At 47.0% G+C, this 18,866-nt stretch overlaps 1 long non-coding RNA gene across 1 annotated transcript; it reads right to left on the bottom strand.

Moving 5' to 3' along the window:
- Positions 1-13,923: 13,923 nt before the first annotated feature.
- On the bottom strand, positions 13,924-14,834 carry LOC136354697 (uncharacterized). Its single transcript, XR_010738274.1, has 2 exons — positions 14,379-14,834; positions 13,924-14,266 (listed from the first exon to the last, which is right to left on the bottom strand). It is a non-coding gene; the product is annotated as an uncharacterized lncRNA (long non-coding RNA).
- Positions 14,835-18,866: the final 4,032 nt, after the last annotated feature.

Here is an 18,866-nt window from a genome sequence, read left to right on the forward strand (position 1 = left end):
CTAGGCGGCCAGGCCGTCCGCCGTCAGGCGGACACCGACAGGCGCTGCACGGCTCACGTCTGCAGCCAGCAGCCGCCAAGGACAGGACTCAGGCAGGCAGAGCGCAGAGGCAGGCAGGCCGGCCGACGACGGGTCACAGCCAGCGTCACCGCGTCGGCGCCAGTTTCTCAGCGAGAAAGCGACGACACCGCACTACCGCAGCAGTGTAGATGCGAACGGAGAGAGAGTCAGAGAGGCGAGGCGTCGTTTCGTTTTCTGCGCGATGCCGCGACGCGATCGAAGGCCAAACGCCGTAAACAAAAGATGAAACAAATATCAGATTTTCAGAGCTAATTGGACTATCAAATTACGAGTAGTTATTAGGCTACATCTATATACATATAATGTGTTGAAGTTTTGGGCCTAGGAGGCCCCTGAAAATTGGGGTCCTGTGCGGGCGCGCTGGCCGCACAGCCCTAGAGATGGGCCTGGCGTCTCGCTGTCAACGGGTACGTATTTGATCGGACATCACCGAAGTACCGAAATTTTCTATTTATATTAATTTTGAATAAATTTGAACAAATATTAGCAAAATTCATGAAAAATTTAAAAATTGAAAAATTTCAGTCGAAATAATATCGTATCGAAGGGGTCCGAAATGGCCAAAATTTCTAACCCTGGACAAGGAGGTTCAAGGCGTTGACGATCTTGTGGTCCGCCAGGGTGTCGGGGGCGTTGTGATGAAGCGGGCGGCCCTGGAGGCTGGAATATAAACCGCTGCAAGATTAGCGGAACACCCAGCCTGCGCTCGATCTGGGTTGCGACGCTGCTGATCATGTCGCTGGCACGCTGCTCTCCAGCTTCAGCGTAATAATATCAAAATTCCCCAACAAGCCGTTCCTTACAAAGATCTGCATCTTCTGGAATCTCGACGACGGTGACGACAACGACTTGCTGGTTTCTCGATCGAGCAACTTCAACTTCACCTAGATTCTTTTGCTTACTTTATACATGCATGTGGCTGTGAAAACTGGATAGAGCATCTCCAACAGCATAGCTATCCAACTCTCTAAGTTAAATTTTAGCAATTTTAGACAAAAACGCACTTCAACAAACTAGCCAACCGGATGGCTAAGCCATCCGGCTGGCTAAACTCCCGCTCGCGCTGGCCAACTCTGGCCAGCCAAAATGGACTCGCCAATCGTGGGCCCCATGCATGGGCCCACGCGTTTTCCCTCTCCCCTCCCGTCCCATACTCTCTCCCCGCCCAGATGGCGATTTCCTCCCATAAACTCCCCCACTCACCGATCCAGCACGCCGGCGCCCTCCGCTAGCGCCGCCCCTTCGCCATCGTCGTCCGCTGCTGAGACCGCTGCCGTCGCTTGCCGAGGCCGCCGCGTCGTCGTTCGCTGCCGACGCCGCCGTCATCCGCTACCGAGACCAATGCCGTCCCTTGCTGAGGCCGCCGCGCCGCCGTCCGCTGCCGAGAGCGCTGCCGCAGTCGCTTGCCGAGGCCGCTGCAGACGCGCCGTCGTCCGCTGCCGGATGGATGGATGTATCGAGCAGAATATGGGACGCATTGATCGATCGTGACATGAGAAATTTTAATTTCGCCCGCAAGCCATGGCTGTGCATGTGCAAAGCTATCTCTCGCGTGTATATACAGCTCACGTATGCAGCAATCAGTTCACTACCATAGCTAAGCTTAGCTCGGTCAGACTACAGAGCACAGGTTGCAACGAGCAGAGAGCTAGGCGAAATCAATCGGAATTCGGAGATGGTGCCGCCGTCCGCTGCGGACATGCCGCCGTCCGCTGCCAAGAGCGCCGCCGCAGTCGCTTGCCAAGGCCGACGCGCCGTTGTCCGCTGCCGAGGCCGCCGCTGTCCACTGCCAACGCGCCGCCGTCCACTGCCGAGAGCACCCCGTCGTCGTCCGCTGCCGACGCGCCGCCGTCCACTTCCGAGGCTGCCGTCGAGTCTACTCCGCTGCCCCCACGCCGTCTTCGCCCCCGCGCTGCTGCTGCTCCCGACCGAGGATGTGGCGGCGGCATGGAGAAAGGGGGAGCGGCGGTGGTGTGGAGTGAGTGAGAGAGGAGGGTTGAAGAACTGTATGGAGGCTAACATGTGGGACCCACTGTCATAGACTTAAAATGGAGAGGGTAGATAGAGAGGCTGTTGGAGTGGATAACGAGTTTGACTTGCTAAATCAGATGAAGAGTTAGCTATATGGGTATTTAGAGAGTCTAATTTGGAGAGACTGTTGGAGTTGCTCGGATCCTCTCCTATCCTACTCCAACGCGAACCAGTACTGGCCGTGCGCTCCTCTCTGCATCACGAATTGTTTGGCCGCGATAATCTGTCCACGGGACGTGGTCATCTCGAAAATCTCCACGGCAATACCGTGGCTTCAACCGTTCTCCCTGTTAGGAAACCGCCGGCCTATGAAGGCCCGGCCCCGGTTACCCACTAATTGGGCCCATCACTAAACATGGAAGGTGGAAGAGGGAATGGCTATAAATAGAGGAGTAGAAAGGTGGAAGAGGGAATGGCTATAAATAGAGGAGTAGAGAGGAGGATTGTACACTTGAGAATGCAATGGATGAATGAGAAAGGATGCCACACCCTCATATCTTGTGTCTCCACTTTTGTAGAATTACGGGACTCTCTTTGACTACTTCGTGTGGCAGGAGGGTTGCGTAATACGTTACCGGAGATCAAAGAAAGAAGAAGGGTAAGAACTCGCAAATCCATTTTGCATCTCGTTGAATCAATCGTGAAAACGAATTCCTCTCCCCGTTCTCGTTTTGTGTTGCCGTTCTCGACGAAATCCTCCACAGCCGACTTGGAGTCGCCGGCGTATGCCGATTGGTGGAAACGGTGGAAGGCAAACACGACGTTGCGGTGCCGGTGACGCGCCATGGTGGCGAACCTGAGCCATGGCAGCGAACCTGTACATGCGACACCACGGGCCGCACCCTGCAAGGGGCGTGCCGACGTGCCATGGAAGCACTGGCCGGAGAGGACGTAAGGAACAAGAAGAAAAGAAGGAAAAAGCAAGAAAAATTGATGACCACCGGAGCACGACAGCCGCGGCGTCGCATGCCTTGCCGTCGATCCGGCTTCATCCCACGCCGAGCATCGTCGCCGGCTCTCGCCAGGTCGCGCACGCTGCCGTTCCCACCTCGCCGGCAGCCACACGAAAGCGATCTGCTGCCGCCCGACCCTGTCGCGCCCTCATCGAGCCGCACCACCGTCGCACGGATTCGCTGGCATCGCCGCCGATCTGGCTAGCCGCCGCCGGCCGTGCCCCGCACGGCACCGCCACGCGCGCAGCCGCACGGCCCCGCCGTGCGCGCTGCCGCGAGCCCCGCCGCCGCACGGCATCGCGCTGCCGACTACGCTGCTGCAAGGCGCCGCCGAAAACCGCGACCGCTCGCCGGCCTTGCCCCGCACGGCGCCGCCACGCGCGCTGCCGCGAAACACTGCCGGCCACTCCCGCACGGTGCCACCGCACACCGCCGCGAGCCACTGCCGACGACGCCCCGCACGGCGCCCTCGCATGCCGCTCGCCGGCCGCGCCCGCAGGATGCTGCCGGCCGCACCCCGCCCTGCAATGCCGCCCGCGCCCCGCATGGCGTCGCCGCGTCGCCGCACCGCCGCGTTCGGCCGAGCCCGCCGCGCCGTACCACCGAAGGCCGCCGCGCCGCCGCCTCCAGCCGAACCCGCCGCGCCGCGCCATCCGCCAAGCCGCGCCGCCGCGTCCGGCCGCCGAACCGCTGTCCGCCACGCCGCCGAGCCGGAGCAGCCGCGCCCACTGACGCATGGCCGCGCGCTGCCCGGACCGTCCTCACACCGCGCCATACACGGCCGCGTCGCCGCCGCACGGCGCCCCACCGCAGACCGCCGCGCCCGCCGCCAAGCGGCCGCGCCGCTTGGCAGCCCTGCCGCCTTGCGGCCGCGCCGTTTGGCCGCCCGGCTGCCGTGCCGCCAGGCCGTCTCGCCGCCGGCGCCGCCTCGCCGCCGCACCTGGTTGCCTCGCCGCCGGCTCCTCCGCATATGGCAACCACGAAGTCAACGGGAGAAAGAACAAGAAAAGGAAAGAGAGAGAAGAAGAAAAGGAAAGAAAAAAAAAGGAAATGGAAAGAATCCTGTGATTTTGCAAAAATGCCCTTGCTGTTTTTGGAAATTAAGTGCATGCTCCAATGCATTGGAATCTTTGCACTGTAAACCCTTAATTTTTGAGAAAATACACAAATAACCCTCTGCATTTGGGATATTTGTTTGAAAGGCATTTGAAATTTGCAAAATTCACCGAAAATCATATTATCGCATAAAAGAGCCACGGGACATTGAATTTTGACCCCAACTTTGTATTTCAGGTACTTTTATTGCTGATATATATGATTATGAAATTTATCTATCGCATTTACGATTATTGATTATTTGTGATGCTTTTATTACTTTTAATTAATATCGTTGCGGTAAAATGTATAGAATTTCATAGTATATACTGGAATTATTTGCGGCAATTTTGTGTACCATTATATTGCAACACTTGTGCATTTTACCAGCATTTAATTTGCGCATATTTTTGAATAACGAAAGATGACCGACATCACAGATTAGAAAATTCGCTGAATCTAGAATATCTCTGACATATTTTATTGTCGAAATTATAGTAGAGCAAGAAGCTCTATGGTACCATTAATCGAATCGCGCTATAGGTATTGACTCGATGAGTTTGATCTAGCATTTCAAACTCTCGCCAGTGCCTCCAAGCTACTCTCTTGAATGAGTAGGCTAAAAGAATAAGCGCGTTAGCATTTAGAAGATTATGGTACATACCCTACCTCTCGTAGAGCAAGAATTATAAGCAAGAATGGGTATTTTCGACTAGATTCACCGAGCAGATGACCCAGAGATAGTATGGTAACACGATGCATCGAATTTGCATTGAATACCGCTGAAACTCTTAATGTTCTAGCCGAACGTGACGAAAGTTGCACACAAGTATCACTAGTGCACATACAAGAAGTATGCCTAACCAGTTGATAATGGAATTGCGTAACGTTCGGGATAGTGTTCAGTAGAAGAGCATTATCTTCCAAAACCAACTAGCGCAGTTGATAACGAATTCAACACTAACAGCAAGCCTGGTGCACTTACCTTAACGGAGAAGATGAAAAGGGGGAGTAGAACACAGGTCAAGGTGAAACAATCTAGAACTATAAACATTAAAAGAAAAGGACAATCCTAATAGCACACTCATCATGAATTGAGGGGGAGAGCTCCTAGCCTATTTGCATGGCTATGGACGAAGAATCTCCTATGCTATATCGGATCGGCCCTAAAATTGATGTCTGGATAATAAATAATTGCCATAGCTATCGAGCAAAAAGCTCGCTATGAAGTTAATTGAATCCGAAGTACCGGAGTACCTCGTTGAATCAATATACTTCGTCATCACTTGTTACAATTGTGAAATAGAATATTGGATTGAATAAATGGTCTTTGCCCATGTAGAGCACACATTTTCCCCCGCAATAAAGAATTATTTCCAGTATAAAATAGCATATTTAAGGCATTTACTATTTTGTTGCTCTTTTATAGCACATAGTTACAATGCTTTGAATTTTGTGTAGCACCCAAACATAAAAGAAAAGAATGAATTGTGGTCCGCATAACCACAAATAACACTTTAAGAGAAGGAGGTATTTCCAGACCCTATAGAACTGGAAAATATTATGACAGTTGTTAGCAGCAACAATTGAATTTGTCGGCCTAGAATGCGCCACAGTCATATTACCTATGGAACAATTGTGCACTTTTTAGAAGCATCTATTGTCCGTCAACCCCGTTGAACTCTCTAAAGAGTGTGATGTTTCAAGCTACACCCTTTTAGCAATGGATTTTCAGCCATTTTCGGTCTTAGAATTATAGGCATAAATATTACAACTCGTATGGTCATAGCACATATATGCATAATTTTTCCTAAATCATGAAGATTTGTGTGCCAGTATGCACCGACAGGAGATCAATGCATAAACCGCATATTGTTCTAGCATCCCTGAACTGGATTGCGAAGAATATATGTGGCTTCCATTTGGTTATGTATGGATAAATGCGCTTCCGAAGCAGCAAACATCCAGTGTCTCTTAGACACCATGTATTTGCCAAGACTGATCTAGCAAGATCATGTGAACTCCAATAGAACTCACTAAATCATCTTCAGAAGTCCACGAGGACAATGCTAGCATTGCATTTGATGATTGGTGAACTGGCAGCACGAAGTACCAAATATCCGCATAATCGGACTAACTATAAGCTATGAATTGCAATATTTGCTATATCATTGTTGTAATATCCGCGGTAGAAAAGGACATGTAGTCCTGAAAACAGCGGACTCTGAAAGCAAATTCAGACCATCGGCATGAACATCCATCCTGCAACTAGTGCTATTGCATCTGTTTGGTTTATGTGCATATTCCACTATCATAATGCGTTGCAATAGGCTCTCTCCGATAGTCGGAAACCTTTTACGGAGATAGTTATGAAACCTAAATTCCTTGACAAATAAGAATTATTTCCAGTCATTTAGGGGGGAGAGAATGAACCCCTAGATAGGAAATGTCAGGAAATATGATAGTCCGGGACTAATGCATGTTACACCGTACTAGTGAATGCAGTTTGCATAAAGAATTAAAACTGCCAAACCACTTTGTAAATACTTTTGTGATTTCAAAGAGTTTGACTAAGTTGCATGAACGAAATGCACCGGAGGAGGGTGATACCGAAGAAAGTAAAGGTACCCTCGTCTTGTCTAGAGGCCTCGAAGAAAAAGAATTGGACAAGAAACTCTGGCTCCTCATGCCCCTAAAGTAACCGGAGACGTCTGGTGAAAACAGGGCAAGAGGGACTATCATACTCAAAGTCACGAAATATACCCCCACCAAATAGAAGGGGAGCCAGTTGAGATCTGGCAAACGGTATGGAATCTCGGAATAGGCGTACTGTACCTTCCCATCAAGGAAGCAAACTAGCTGTTGGAGTGCACACTAACGCTGGTACATGCCCACATCAAGAAGTATTAAGCAAAGAAGAAGATGAAGCATATGAAAATGCATCTCCTCGTATATCCATGGATATTCGTATAGAGTCTCATGCAACCAATAGAAGTTAGCAATGAGACCATTTATGGGCAATGTCTCTTTTAGACAACAAAACTCATTGGCAGTCAACCTGGAGTTGAATGGAATTAGTGAACTAGAAGTTGAAAAGAAGAACTCAACCTGAATATTGATAAGCATTGAAGATAGAATCAATGAATGCATTTCAGGAGCTTGGATCGGACACTTGCATAATTGTACATGAAGAAGTACTAGGTCCCGAACCAACATAGAAAGAATAAACCAGAAAAGAATCGAAGAAGCAAACTCGTTCATTTTGAATTTGAGTTTAATTTTGAAATATTTGGCTGAACCCAAATCATGCTCACGCTTGCAGCTAAAAGCATGCAACAGATGGAAGTCTAGTACATCAGTCCAACCACACTTAGAAATGTTCATGGTGCATAGCTTTGGTTAGTCAATTATCGCCAAAATGGGACGGAATTCCCAAACACAAGTGTCATAGCAGCACACAAATACTTGGCTAATTGAACTAAACCAAACTAAACATCGTTGAACTATTCAGAGCCTCGGCATGGTTCTAAGAGATGGTTACCCGCGATTGCAATCGCGATTTGGAAACTATCTCAACCCCACCATTTATGAAACTAAAGCAGCATATATCGCACATATGCAAATGAGTTACGTGAGAAGCATACTCACTAAGCACATGAACCCCCAAGCTTTTCTATGTGCATGAATTACATAGGATCTATGAACTAAATCATGTGGAAGTCTTGCAGATTTGTCCACTAACTCATTATTGACATCTTCTCTTGAATAGGTATGCTCGAGAAATCGGAATAATGAGACTTAGATAAATGCAAAATTCAGGAGGAGAATTTCGCTGACTCATTCTATAATCTTGATATAGAAAATCAAGTACCCAAAATCAATCTAGAAAGATTGAACAGAGAATTGGGTGGATTGTACTCTTTTTCCCTTGGATAAGTTTTCCTAGCAGTTTCTTATCAAGGTTTTTAACGAGGCAATTCGTGCGACATTGCAAGCATATGCTATGTACTATTTCTCTAAATTTTTCCCACTGGGTTTTTGTGGAGTTTTGATGAGGCATAGACATCACGCAGTGAGAGCCCAAGGGGGAGTGTTAGGAAACCGCCGGCCCATGAAGGCCCGGCCCGGTTACCCACTAATTGGGCCCATCACTAAACGTGGAAGGTGGAAGAGGGAATGGCTATAAATAGAGGAGTAGAGAGGAGGATTGTACACTTGAGAATGCAATGGATGAATGAGAAAGGATGCCACACCCTCATATCTTGTGTCTCCACTTTTGTAGAATTACGGGACCCTCTTAGACTACTTCGTGTGGCAGGAGGGTTGCGTAATACTCCCATCCCATGGCAGTAGCTCGGCCGATCTACCCCCACAGGGTTTGGATCCGATTGCACTTAAATTTCGGGCTCCACCTAAATGGACAAAATTCAGAAATTTCATGCTAAATTTAATCGAATTTGAACCAAATTTCAACCATTAGATATAATGTTGTCCCGGGCCTCATCTAAGATGGTTGAAATTCAACGATTTCCAAACCATTCTAATCCATCTAGCACTATTTTTCCTTTTTCATGTTGACACCCGTTTCGTTGTGCTCACTAGTACAAAGCTGATTTTCCTGGATGAGACCCTCGTTAAGCTACGGACGGACCATAACTTACCGTATCTGCAAAAATCGACCTCTATTTTCGTATATGGCTACTTAAGATACCCACACACAAATTTAAAAATCAATTTTCGCAGGCAGTCCTCTTAACAGGCCCACACGGGAAAATAATCTATTTTCGCAGACAGCGGCCCGCCTGTAAGTCTAATCCTACTCCTCATTTCCTCTCAACCTATTAAAAAATAACTTATCTCTTCTCCCATCTCTCTCTCCCTAATCTCACTTCCTCTCTCTCATTCTAATCTCCTCTCATCCTCACTTCGACAAACGGGGGCAGTGACGCGCTCGGGGAGCAGCGGCGGCAGGCGGGAGCAGCCGGGAGCGGGAGCTGCGGGCTCGGGAGAGGCCAGGCCCAATCGGGAGCTGCACGGCGGGCTTGGGAGGAGCGGCGGCGGCCGGTCACGGCGGCAGCGGGTGATGACGATGGTGACGGCGACAAACTCGGGGAGCGGCGTGACTGCTAGGGGCGGCGGTGGCTGGATCCGCCGGCAGCAACCAGCATGCGCGCGTGGAAGGCAGTGAGGGGTGACGGCAGCCAGCCCTTGCCCGGATCCGGCGACGGTGGCTTTCCCCTGCCCTGATGTGTGTGGATCCGGCGTCGGTGGCGGCCGGCGCATGGTGGTGGCGGGCGGTGTCCTTTTTGTGTGTTTTTTTATTTTGTTTTGGATTTTTATTTTTGCGTGCGGACCACATAAGCACCCGCACGCGAAAATCCGATTTCACGTGCGGGTGCGCGCCCCACATGCAAAAATTGTGATTTTCGAATATCTTCTAGTGTGTGCGGGCTGGCCTACTGCACGCGAAAACCTTTTTGGCCTGTCTGCAAAAGTGATTTTGTACTAGTGGCTTCGACCCTTCGTTTTCGTGAGCTTCACTGATATAACCCTCGTGTCAAGGCTACCTTGATCTTTTCGACTTTACAACACCCCATTTTATTATTTTCAAATTCGTATAGGAGAATACGGTTTTGAAAATTTGGATGGGAACCAACACTTGTCAGAACATAAATAAATCTGATCCTAACGCCACATGTGTTGAGATTATGGGCATATAATGATTTAATTTATTCCATAAATAAATCATGACATTACAGATAAAAACTAGCATGAACGCATCATTAGATCTACACATGTAAACTACGCAGAATAACATGAACATATCAAATATGCGCAACATATTGAACACGTACCGAGGTGACGAAAAGACCGGCTGCTTGGTCGAAACTTTTCGCAGGTGTCTACGAAGGCACGAAACACGCGAGCGAAGAGGAAGGCGAGCCGTCACGAACGAACAGGGAGCAGTCGCGCGAAGCGCTTCCCAAAAACCTTATTGCCGCCTTCTCCCGGTGCAGGACGTCAAAGGCAGAGGTTCCGGAGACCTGCTCTCCCGATCGCTGGTGCACGCCGGCGAGCGGGATGGAGTAGTCTACGAGCGACGGCGCAGTACAGAGTAGGAGGCAAACCCTAGATTGATTTTCGCATATATTGCGTGAAGACGGCGGGTCGGTTTATATAGAGAAGGGTCGCTTGATCAGGGCGCCCGCACGATCTCTACTGCGCGTAACCGAACCGGATAAGTCGCGCGTAATCGAACCGGATAACTGCAAAAGGAGGCTGCATCTGCGCAAGGGTGAGGAGCCAATTTTTCGGACCATTCGACGCGTACGTCGTGCACGCGCGCCGCCTGCCCTGCCCTGCCAGGCCAGGCCAGGCCAGGCGAGGCGAGGCGAGCGAGCGCGCGCGTGTTTCCCCTCTTCTCTCCACCACACATGCTTCAAGTGGCTAGGAGGGCATCCTCCCTTTTAAGGAGGTCCCCCTCTCCTAGAATAAGCAAGGTGGTACTAAACTCCACATGCATGCCATCCCATGAGGTGGGCTTTTGTGATTTTCCAAAGAATTAATCTTCGAGTGGGCTAAGGCCCATTCATTAATTCCAACAATCCCCCACCAAATCTCAAAATCCCACTGAGATTTGCCTTTTCCAATGTACTGTTTATATACCAGCGGTTCGATGGAGACCAATTAAGGTTGAACATCCACCTAGAACTCCAAGCTACACTTACTCACAACTTGAACAATGGACTACGCCTTGAATTGCAAGTCTTGTGCAAGCAAGTTTCACTCAAAGTCTTATCTGGTACTAGACCGTCTGTAGACTACCCCTCGGGTGGAGCGTATAAGTCATACTCCTAGGTCTTTAGTAAGCTTCCTAGAAGATTCACCCAAAATCTTCATAGACTGCGACCAACAGTCAAGCTCACAAAGGTGAGTTCCTTCAAGAATGCTCTGCAGGACAACATCTTTGCTAATTAAAGCCAACAGAACTCATTAAGGCATAGCCAACCTGCCTTGCAGCTCACGAGAGTATATGCATCTTCACTTGGATAGGGTATATATATTGGTACTCTCCTCTAGTTTATTAATGGTTTGTTCTTCCCAGGATCTAATTCACGGGATCTCCGATCACATAGACTGGGTTACCACCATAGTATAACTCACATGGGTCTCAAACCCATCTCCTTCGATGCATTGTCTATCACATTTCGTGATAGTCCCTTCGTGAAGGGATCTGCCAGGTTTCTCGCTGTTTGGATGTAATCCAACGTTATAACTCCGGAGTTTCTTAATTTCCTGACAGACTTCAATCGTCTTTTCACATGTCTAGACGATTTCATATTATCCTTAGAACTATTCACTTTGACAATTACCGTTTGATTGTCACAGTTCATAAGGATAGCCGGCACCGGTTTTTCAACAACAGGCAGATCCATTAATAGATCACGCAGCCATTCTGCCTCAACAGTAGCAGTATCCAGTGCCGTTAGCTCTGCTTCCATGGTTGACCTCGTCAAAATTGTCTGTTTGCAAGACCTCCATGAAACAGCACCACCACCCAGTGTGAAAACATATCCACTAGTGGCTTTGATCTCATCCACATCAGAGATCCAGTTAGAATCACTATAACCCTCCAGTACCGCAGGATACCCAGTATAGTGAAGCCCCAATTCCACAGTACCTTTCAGATAGCGCATTACTAGCTCAAGCGCACGCCAGTGATCATCTCCCGGATTAGAAGTAAATCGGCTCAACTTGCTCACAGCAAAGGAGATATCAGGCCTAGTTGCACTAGCCAGGTACATCAACGAGCCAATGATTTGGGAGTATTCCAGTTGATTCCTAGCAATTCTCTTGTTCTTGCGAAGCAACAAGCTAGGATCATAAGGTGTTGGAGAAGGCTTACTATCAATGTAGCCAAAGCGATTCAAGATCTTCTCCACATAATGGGACTGCAAGAGAGTAATCCCATTCTCACCTCTAATTAGCTTAATGTTTAAGATAACATCAGCTACTCCCAAATCTTTCATATCAAAATTTTGAGACAAGAATGATTTAACCTCATTTATCACCTCAAGGTTTGTCCCAAATATCAGTATGTCGTCAACATACAAGCACAAAATAACTCCCTCACCCCCACCATGGCGATAGTACACACATTTATCTGCCTCATTGACTGCAAAGCCTGCAGATGTCAATGTTTTATCAAATTTCTCATGCCATTGCTTAGGAGCTTGTTTCAGACCATACAAAGACTTCAACAATTTGCACACTTTGCCTTCTTGACCTTCAACTACAAACCCATCAGGTTGATCCATATAGATCTCCTCATCCAGCTCTCCATTAAGAAAAGCTGTCTTAACGTCCATTTGATGAACGAGAAGACCATGTGAGGCTGCTAGGGAAAGTAGCACACGAATTGTGGTCAATCTAGCAACAGGTGAGTAAGTGTCAAAGAAATCTTCGCCTTCTTTCTGAGTATAGCCCTTAGCAACAAGCCGAGCCTTGTACTTTTCAATAGTACCGTCAGGCCTAAGCTTCTTCTTGAACACCCACTTGCACCCCACAGGTTTACACCCATAGGGTCGCTCTGTCACCTCCCAAGTCCCGTTAGCGATAATGGAATCCATTTCACTACGGACAGCCTCCTTCCAGTAGTCTGCATCAGGAGATGCATATGCTTCTGAAATTGACTTAGGAGTGTCATCCACGAGGTACACAGTGAAGTCATCACCAAAAGACTTAGCCGTCCTTTGTCTCTTACTCCTTCGAGGAGCTTCACTGACATCCTCCTCAGAGACAAGTTCATGTGTATGTTCAGTTTGTTCTGGTGGTGTGATTGAACTGGGAATTATTTCAGAGGGTTGGTTCGAACCACTATGTGTATCCTTCATTGGGAAAAAGCTCTCAAAGAAGGTAGCATCACGAGACTCCATAATTGTACCAACATGCATGTCCGGTACCTCGGATTTAACTATTAAAAATCTATAGGCAATGCTATGATGAGCATATCCCAGAAAAACACAGTCCACAGTCTTAGGTCCAAGTTTGCGCTTCTTCGTTATTGGTACATTGACTTTCGCCAAGCACCCCCATGTGCGCAAATAAGAAAGTGATGGTTTTCTACCAATCCATATCTCATATGGTGTTTTGTCCTTATTTCTGTTAGGAACTCTGTTTAACACATGATTTGAGGTCAACAATGCCTCCCCCCACCATGCCTTAGGCAGTCCCGCGGTGTCCAACATGGCATTCACCAAGTCAGTCAGTGTGCGGTTCTTCCTTTCAGCAATCCCATTAGACTCGGGAGAATAGGGAGGTGTCCTCTCATGTATGATGCCATGTTCCTCACAGAATAAGTCAAACTCGTTCGAGAAAAACTCTCCACCACGATCAGACCTAAGCCTTTTTATCTTTCTGTCAAGTTGATTTTCAACTTCTGCCTTATAAATTTTAAAATAGTCTAGAGCCTCGTCTTTCGTTTTCAACAAGTACACATAGCAAAATCTAGTAGCATCATCAATCAATGTCATGAAATATCGTTTTCCACCCTTCGTCAACACCCCATTCATTTCACAAAGATCTGAATGTAGGAGTTCTAGTGGTGCCAAGTTTCTCTCCTCGGCAGCCTTGTGAGGCTTGCGAGGTTGCTTCGATTGCACACAACTATGGCACTTAGAACCTTTGACAATGGAAAACTTAGGAATTAAACACATGCTGGAAAGCCGAGACATCAAGCCAAAATTAATATGACATAAACGTGAATGCCAAACATTAGCCTCATCATCCACACTGCCACAAATATGGTTCACAGACTTATTGCAGAAATCAGAAAGGGAAAAGCGGAACAGGCCTCCGCACTCATAACCTTTACCAATAAAATATCCATGTTTAGACACGACTACTTTATTAGACTCAAAAACCAACTTAAATCCGTCTCTAGTCAGACGGGAGCCACTAACAAGATTCCTGTCGATAGAAGGGACATGCTGCACGTTCTTCAGCTGCACGATCTTTCCCGAAGTAAACTTCAGATCTACCGTGCCAACACCATGAACAGAAGCATGTGACCCATTCCCCATTAGGACGGTGGAACCCCGTGCGACCTGATAAGAAGAAAACAATGAGATGTCAGCACAAACATGTACATTGGCCCCAGTATCAACCCACCAATTAGTAGATTGATTAACTGAAAAAACAGTAGGTAAATTACCATACCCGCTTCCATCTCCAGTGTTGCCAATGGTCACATTAGCAGACTTAGAAGTCTGCCCTGCAGGTGCCTTCATCCCCTTGCGTTGTGGACACTTCCTAGCCAGATGACCAACTTGGCCACACACAAAGCAAGTCCTCTCATCCTGATTAGGATTGTTGTTGTTCTTCTTCTGCTTCTTGAAGTTGGTGGTCTGCTGAGCTTTGTATTTCCCCTTGCTCTTGTTCTGGGCCTTGTGCACAACATTGGCACTGGACTGCCCACCATCGCCCTTAGACGCGGCATCTTTTTCCCGAGCTTTCTCCTCAACATCAAGAGACGCAATCAACCCCTCAACGGAGTATTCCTGTCTCTTGTGTTTGAGTGCAGTACCGAAACTCCTCCAAGATGGAGGTAGTTTTGCAATAATGCACCCGGCCACAAATTTGTCGGGTAAGACACACTTAAGGAGTTCGAGTTCCTTAGCCATGGTTTGTATCTCATGAGCCTGTTCGACTACAGAACGGTTGTCAGCCATTTTGTAGTCATGAAACTGCTCCATGATATACAGATCATTGCTAGCATCAGTAGCACCGAATTTAGTATTCAGTGCATCCCACAACTCCTTAGCGTCGGTCATATGCATATACACCTCGACCAGACGATCGCCAAGAACGCTAAGAATGCATCCCACAAAGAGAGTAGTGGCTTCCTCGAATTGCTTCTGCTGTTCAGCAGTAAGAACTCCTTCAGGTTTGCCAGTACTCACCCAGAAGCATTTCATAGCTGTCAGCCACAGAGTGACCCTGATCTGCCATCTCTTAAAATGCACACCGGTGAATTTATCCGGCCTCAGTGCATCGGCAAAACCAGCCATAGTAAAATCACAGTGCCTATAATAAGGTTTTTGGATTGTTGAGATTATGGGCATATAATGATTTAATTTATTCCATAAATAAATCATGACATTACAGATGAAAACTAGCATGAACGCATCATTAGATCTACACATGTAAACTACGCAGAATAACATGAACATATCAAATATGCGCAATATATTGAACACGTACCGAGGTGACGAAAAGACCGGCTGCTTGGTCGAAACTTTTCGCAGGTGTCTACGAAGGCACGAAACACGCGAGCGAAGAGGAAGGCGAGCCGTCGCGAACGAACAGGGAGCAGTCGCGCGAAACGCTTCCCAAAAACCTTATTGCCGCCTTCTCCCGGTGCAGGACGTCAGAGGCAGAGGTACCGGAGACCTGCTCTCCCGATCGCTGGTGCACGCCGGCGAGCGGGATGGAGTAGTCTACGAGCGACGGCGCAGTACAGAGTAGGAGGCAAACCCTAGATTGATTTTCGCATATATTGCGTGAAGACGGCGGGTCGGTTTATATAGAGAAGGGTCGCTTGATCAGGGCGCCCGCACGATCTCTACTGCGCGTAACCGAACCGGATAAGTCGCGCGTAACTTATCCAGGCCAGGCGAGGCGAGGCGAGCGAGCGCGCGCGTGTGTTTCCCCTCTTCTCTCCACCACACATGCTTCAAGTGGCTAGGAGGGCATCCTCCCTTTTAAGGAGGTCCCCCTCTCCTAGAATAAGCAAGGTGGTACTAAACTCCACATGCATGCCATCCCATGAGGTGGGCTTTTGTGATTTTCCAAAGAATTAATCTTCGAGTGGGCTAAGGCCCATTCATTAATTCCAACAACATGCACAACTAGCAATAATTTACAAATCCATAATATATGGCTATTCTGAATCTTGGGAAGACTGATCCTAATGGCATATACCAGTCACACAACTGCTCAAGTCATAATCCATTTTGACCAATCTGGCAGCAAAGCTATCAATTATATTAAAACAACATAATATGTGTGTTAACATTACAACAACATTTGTAAAAGAACGTTGGGAATTTCTTTCCCATGTATGTAACTACTACATAAACCTAGATAGATGTCGTTTGGGAACTCGGAATAGGTGATGGATTTCCCATCCGGCACCTAGCAGGCGGCACAGGTTAGATAAATCAAAGGTGTCAGATCCAAAACTGGTACCTTCGAGGTCACAAGAATCCAATAAAAAAGCGGTTTGATGCATCTGCTCAACTCGAGCCGATGCATCAAGCTCCCAATCACCCATGATATGAGCTCCCAACCACCCATGAGATCCCAATCACCCAATCACACAATCACGAATAAACCCACAAAAATCCATAAACAAAATCAACGAGGAAGCCGCCGCCGGAAAGGAATCATTGCCGCCGGAGGGAGGAGTCGCTGTCACCGTAGGAGAGAGGCGGGAATCTGCCGCTGGGGAGAGTGGAGCAGCTGCCACCGGGGCTTCTCCATTTCCACACAATAATTTACAATTGCAATTTTGAATCTTGGGAGGACTGGTCCTAATAGCATATACCAGTCCCACAATTGCTCAAGCCATAATCCGTTTTCGACCAATCTGGCAGCAAAGCTGTCGATTATATTAAAACAACGTAATGTGTGTTAACATTACAACAACATTTGTAAAAGAAGGTTGGGACTCGGGAGCTTCTTACCCATGTACATAAAACAGGGTGGCTTATTAGCGCATGATTAATTAAATATTAGCTATTTTTTAAAATAGATTAATATGCTTTGTTAAAAGTAACTTTCCTATTGAATAATTTTGAAAAAACCGTACCATTTAGCAGTTCGGGAAGCGTGTGCGTGGAAAAAGTGGGAGTAGAAGTTGAGAAATGAAATAAAAGAATGAAACAATCGACTACCGAAATCGCATAATTCGCATGGAGTAATACAAGTGACGCAACAGAAAGGACATCCAAAATATGGTGTTAGTACAACGCTATAATGGCTGCAAACACCATTTTATAACATAAGAAGATGAGAAGAAAATCATATCGACATTGTTATAAAATGCATATAAAGATTATTACAAATTTCTTTATTGATTAACTAATTCATTTAATCAACTATTTGTGTCAGGGTTATAGATAAGGTATAACTCATTTACATGTTTTATTGAAATATTTATGGTTTCAGTTTTGAGTCACCTATACCCATCAAGATTGTTAATAAATGTATTGAATTTCTTCAGTTTATACAAAAGGTAGCACATTAAAAGAAAAATATCATAATGGCAAGTTTAATGTACTCACTCATAACAATTAATGATTTATAGCTGGAATCCATTACTACTTTCATCATTGTTGGCATTTAGTCATTACTTCGAATGCAGTTTTTGACTTACCGCAATGGCAATCACCGAAGGGTCATAGTTTGGCGCATCTACAGCTGCTGCACTAGGCGACGATGTGACTGCCACTGCTGTAGTGCACGCAACAAGATTCAGGGAAGAAAGAGCTAGGTCCAGTGGTGCCACCCGAGCTGCAGAGCACAAGAAGAGGAGACCCTTACACCAGACGGCTATGGCGGCTGGTCCTGCACCAAATCAGGTTGCCATGCCTATTCCGGCAGCCACAAATCCATGCCCGGTGCTAGAAATCAGCACGCCCGCTGCTCCTAGCCAGATTGCTGCACCAAGCCTAGCCATTATACTCGTTCCAGCTGCCACAAGCGCAACCAGGCCAGCTGCTGCATCAAGCCCTACAAAGGTACTAATCTTAGCTGTTGTACCATTTTGACCACCAACCGCCACATCAAGCCTGGTGTTGACGTAAAACACGAGGCCTGGGAGATCTGCTTAACTCCAGTGCAGGTCCAAAACTCGCCTTCGGGTATGCTAGCGTGCCAGTTGATTTGATCCTGCAATCAACAAGAAATAAAGACAAAGGAACCGTGGTTAAGCCTATAAATGATAGCCGATCGGCTAAGTGCCGATGACATATCATTTATCTTTGAGCCGATGTCATATGTAAATCGATCGGCAGTCGTAAATAGATAATAAAGAACTAAATCTACTTGATCGGCTGTAGATATTAACAATATATAATTCTTATATCGATATATACTTAAATCAAGTGATTGGGATAGATCGGTCGCCATGCCGAGACAGTATAAATCACTTAGATCAAAATATATATTAATAAAGCATAGCCGATCAGATAGATCTAGCATGTATTGGCTAATACTCCGATACTACTCTATGTTAAGATGTTAAAACAAGCAGAATATACCAAACAGAAGCTGAATATACTTAGATGTAATAATATCTTGACATAAAGGGCATATTTAACGTGTCAACAAAGCATATAGAGCAAATATAGTTAAACCAGATAAGATCGGCTGAAACTCCGATGCTACCCTAATCGGCAAACAGAAGGCAGGCTAGAGATTGATATTCTAAGCACGACTTAATAGATCAAACTCAACTGATGCAGCATTAAGTATGAAAAGAAGAACAATATCTAGACAATCAAGCCGCTGGAAGTTTCATAAAGTGGTAGATATCTTATATAATCTAAATCAACGTTGAAATTTAACCTAATCGGCTGCCCTCTTCCAACAGATGTTAGCTAATTGTAGGCTAGATAGCGATATTGCCAGAGATTATGTAAG

Source organism: Oryza sativa, chromosome 12 (genome assembly GCF_034140825.1).
Source record: "Oryza sativa Japonica Group chromosome 12, ASM3414082v1".
NCBI classification, from domain to species: domain Eukaryota; kingdom Viridiplantae; phylum Streptophyta; class Magnoliopsida; order Poales; family Poaceae; genus Oryza; species Oryza sativa.